At 41.0% G+C, this 5000-nt stretch overlaps 1 protein-coding gene across 6 annotated transcripts in view; it reads right to left on the reverse strand.

Moving 5' to 3' along the window:
* The window catches only part of ClC-a (chloride channel protein 2), a 343237-nt gene that overhangs the window by 293461 nt on the left and 44776 nt on the right, over nucleotides 1-5000 (reverse strand). For 4 of the 6 annotated variants that reach the window (XM_076176794.1, XM_076176797.1, XM_076176796.1 and 1 more), the window contains exon 2: nucleotides 1-581. This exon is cut by the window's left edge and continues 1633 nt beyond it. The gene's annotated coding sequence lies outside the window, so the exon portion shown is untranslated. Of the gene's footprint in view, nucleotides 685-5000 lie in introns of those variants that run through there. The other 2 variants (XM_076176799.1, XM_076176798.1) reach the window with 2 other exon arrangements.

The raw sequence follows: 5000 nt of genomic DNA on the forward strand, positions 1-5000 counted from the left end.
GCAGCAGCCGCGCCGTCGTTGTCGTCGTCGTCGTCGCCGTCGGCTATCGGCTAGCTTCCTCGTTCCTCCCGGCTAAAGAATAAATGTTTATTTGTCTCCTCTAGTTCCGCCCAACCACTCAGAAATCCACACCTCACTTCACTGAAACTAATTTCTATCTTTAAGTTTTCCTTCTGTTGTGAACGAACCTCGAGGTCTTTGAAGATGTCGCCTAAGAACAATCACTTAACACCAGCAATCAAAGTCTTTCGGACATCGGCTGCAAGCGTCAAATCTTCTGTCCTCGTTTCACTCTTCATGTCACTTGTGGTTAAGCAAATACTTTCTTTCCTTTTCTTTAATCTTCCTTCTCGTTTTCTATTCTTTCCTTTCTTGATTCTGTATACTTACCTTACTATATTTCATTCACCAGCATTCTTGCGCTCACCTTTTTGTTTATTGTACATGCAATTTCTTTGTATGCTGGTCTATTTCATTTGAGTTAATGTCCTCCACTTGATAATCATCCTTTCCGTGTTATATATATGCTTTTTTTATTTATTTATTGAATCAATGTATAATGACCAAAAGTATTATCAGCACTGTCGAAGGGAAAAGAAATATTATTGACGCGCTTTCGTCTCGATTCGATTCTTCAATGTTTCTCCATCCATACCTGCGGCCTGGCCCGGCGAGTTCTGTTTCTCCTTCCCTCACGTCAAGTCGTACTCAACCACATCGGGAGGGAAGGAGGGAGGGAGGGAAGGAGGGAGGGAGGGAGGGAGGGAGGGAGGAAGGGAGGGAAGGAAGGGAGGGAAGCAGGCATCAAGTTGCCACATCCCACCAGCGAACTCATTTGGAAGCCTCCCTCCTCCCTCCTCCCTCCTCTTCCTCCTTCCTCCTCTTTCTGCTTTAAGTTCGATGTCTCCACACTTTCCCCTCCCTACCATCTAACACCTCTACTTATCCTTTTAAATTCTTGTCCCATCCACTCTTCTTTTCTCTCTCTCCTCTCATCTTTTCCCCCCAATAAATCTATTTTTTTCTTCATCTCCAATTTCTACCTCTCTCTCCTTTTCCACTCGTTCCAATCTTCTCCTTCTTTCTGTTCCTATTCTCTCCATTCTTTTCGCTCCCTCTGTTTTTACCTTCTTCCTTCCCTAACCGACCGCCACCGCAACCGCCACCGCCACCGCCGCCGCGCCCTGTCGACGTCTCGTAATCCCCACAGAAGGTCTATCCCGACTTGCATTGTTGACTGCTCCAGGATTCTCTGCTTCGTATGCCACTTCATTCAAGGTTAGGTGGTGATGGTGGGGGAGGGAGGAGGGAGTGTGGGAGTGTGGGAGGGGGTGAAGGGGCGGTAAAGATGGAGGTTGGGGGTAGGAGTGATTGAGATGGATCACGTGGGCGAAAGTTTTTTTTTTTTTTTTTTTTTTTTTTTTTTTTTTTTTTTTTTTTTTGTGGGGAGTGCATCCCTCATTACTTTAGGAAGTAGAGAGGCGTGGTTAGGAGTGAGCTTAACCTTCCTCTGTACGGTAACGTACTTGACAGATCTCGACACGTCTCGGCGGCTAAGGACAGGAAACGAATCTAAGCTTTTCTGTAAGGGAAGATTCCGGCCTGACGGAAATTCTCTTTCATCCCTTCAGCTGAATAAAATCATCTGTCTTTAGCCGGAAGTCGATCTGTATATAAACACCTACAGCGTGTTACGTGGATTCGTATGTGACGCCATGAACTGTGTCGTTTAAACTTAGTGATTAAGAAAGATGGATTAGTCCTCAGGAACGACGTAGAGGTCGTGTTTGTGGCACACGTGACCACGAGGTTATTGTGAGAATGATGATTGTGATGATATCTGGGGACGATGGTGAAGGATAGTGCAAGTTCTAACCTGGGGGCCATGGGGGCCCTCCAATGGAGTCGTGGCAAGATTTCTGGGGGGTTATGGACTGCTGTTATAAATTACATATTTCTATTCAATGTGAGGAATCTAATAAAATAAGTAAATAAACAAATAAATAAATAAATAAAATAGAAATAAAAAATACTATCATATGTAAAAATATTATGATTGACAAATTTGTAATAAAGCAAAGGGTCTCTGTTTATCAACATCTTATACTATTTATTCATTTTTTATCTATTTATTTATTCTTAGCTTTTTTGGCGGGTGGTATTTGGGAGAAAAAAATTAATGTGAGCCAAATGAATGTTGAGAATTCAAACAGGAAGAAATGGAATGAAAAAAGTTTGAGAACCACTGTTGGACTGGCGACGGAAACGAATGGCATTATGGGAAGAGAAAGGATGGTTATGGGTCTGGATGGAAACCTATAGGGTATGGAAGGGGGATCGAGTTGTGATCGGTGTCGCTGGCGCTCTCGCCTCGTAGTGTGGCTGTCGTCTGCGCGGCCGTTCGGGCCATAATCAACAATTGATACTTTGTGGATAATGCAAGAGGTCCCTACTGCGGCGCATCAGAGCAAGTTAAAGTGCGAAGTACCTTCACAGGGTCACAGAAGAAATGGCGACTTAAAGTGAGAGTTACATGGCGACATGAAGCTTCTCCGTGACACTCTAAGACAGGGGTTCTTAACCTTTTTTCTCCAATTCCCCACTTTTTAGTGAGCCAACTCTCCATTTCCCATCACAGCATCGGTGTTTGACAAATTCGATTTTAACCCATGCAGTGTTTAGTTACTAAACACTGCATGGGTTAAAATCAAATTTGTATATTTACAAATTCACGAAATGTGACAACAAGAAGACACCAGAAACAAACAAAAAGAAACAAAAACACATCGATTAAAAAAAAAAAAAAAAAAGACAGTGGTTCTTCTGTCCGACCGGTCATTCCCCACTTGGCAACTCCGCCATTCCCCACCAGTGGGGAATTTCCCACAGGTTAAGAACCACTGCTCTAAGATATTAGGAGAGACATAAATCCACCAAGATCTTTGGTTCATTTGTCCTTAACACACACTGACCCTTCAGGAAGACGCCCATGTTCATTATTTCCACTTAACCCCGGCAGTAACTTGTCGATTTTTTTCTATTCATTTTCAATTTTCTATTTCCATGATTACTAATAAGAAAGATGAAAAACGACAAAAGAAAAATGACCCGCTACGGCGGGACGACATTGTCCTTAAGGACATAAGCTCTGATAAACCACAGTTCACAACTACAAACCACACCACACAAATTATATGCTACGACGATAGATATTACGCTTATCCTACAAATCTAAACCGTTTCGCTTCGTTTTGTAGCTTGGGCATTTGTTTTATAGTTTAGACATTTGTTTTACAGCTGTTGCCAGACAATTTAAGTCAACTATGGGATAACTAGGTTGACCCGTAGTTCAGGGTTTAAAGATTTTCTCAACTGTGTGTCAAATATTCTTTTTCGCCGCATTTTACATATTCTGAATGTATTTAGGAGACCACCACGCCATTTCATTCACATATACACATCCATAATGTCGTTCCAATGATCCTAATTAGTGATTTCATTTCTACAACTCAAATGTTTCGTATTATTTTAAATAATACTGAAAAGTGCAATTTCAACATACCATTTACTCGTACATAAAAATCCGTCCCGTGAATTCAAACACTCGATAATCATTTCATCTTTACATTCATATCAGTTAACTCTTTCCATACTGGTTGGCACTCTTCCTGTCGCTGGTCTATTGTATTCATCGTCGCGTCACCATCGTTCACGATGATGAGTCCATCTCGATCAATCAACTCATTCTATACCAGGCTGTAATTCACCTTTATTCTGGATTTGGTCATCCACAACTTATTCAATTCATCTTCGGGGCAACCACGCTTTGGTAACGAAGATGTTGGTGTTAGTACGAGTATTGCTGCTCTTAAGAATATTTGGTGAACTATGAAAGTATTTTACTTTATATATATATATATATATATATATATATATATATATATATATATATATATAGTTTGTGTTTGTATCATTTTGGAAATAAACTCTCCTGCTGGGATTCGAACCCTCGCCTGAGCGGCTTGCTTCGTAGAAGGCGAAGACCGTACCGTCACGTCACCACGTCCATATATATATATATATATATATATATATATATATATATATATATATATATATATATATATATACACATATTACTAAACCATATCTCCTCTTCGTTATTGTATCGCAGCGTAGTTTCGGTTATGGCGCTTACTGGGCATATACGAATTTTTCTCTCACTCTTAATTATTCATTATTATTTTTCTATATCCGGAAACCCTCTCTACAATCTTGACTATCCGTGAAAGTCTCCAACGATTCTTTATGAATATCGGTGACCGAAGTTATACCGATGTCTGGAAGGATCACTGCCAGACAATGCGATCCCGTTCAGCGACCCTACCCCACCCTATCTCCAGGTGCTGAATGGTTGCCACCCCGGGCACCACTTCCTAATTTCACTCAGCTGAAAGGGTGTTTTGCTTTCGACAGAACAGAGGCGATACATACACGAGCGCACGCACACGCACACACACACACACACACACACACACACACACACACACACACAAGGAAACTTAGAAGAAAGTATAACTTCTATATCTCGGCTAATAGCTATAGCCCTCTTCAGGAAAGTACTTTCCTAAAGAGGGCTATAGCTATTAGCCGAAATATAGAAGTTACACTTTCCTCTAAGTTTCCTTTTATTCCAAATGTGGGTTCTTCGTGATTATATATATATATATATATATATATATATGTATACATACATAAGAAATCAGGCTCGGGCGTTTAATAGCTTTGAACTCGGGTTTGTGTAAGCGTGAGTCTCAAGCGTTACCAATTCGTCACTCAGACCGTACAAAATTTTGTATGATCTGAGGGGCGAAGACCATGATGATCCTTGGGACTCGCGCTCAGAAGGACCCGAGTTCAAACCTACGTTCAGGCTGAGCTTGATTGCTTGAATTATATAGCTGCTATAAGCGAATTGTTCGATTTTCGATGATATATAA

Source organism: Oratosquilla oratoria, chromosome 39 (assembly GCF_046742065.1).
Source record: "Oratosquilla oratoria isolate Oo_2021 chromosome 39, ASM4674206v1, whole genome shotgun sequence".
Taxonomy (NCBI): domain Eukaryota; kingdom Metazoa; phylum Arthropoda; class Malacostraca; order Stomatopoda; family Squillidae; genus Oratosquilla; species Oratosquilla oratoria.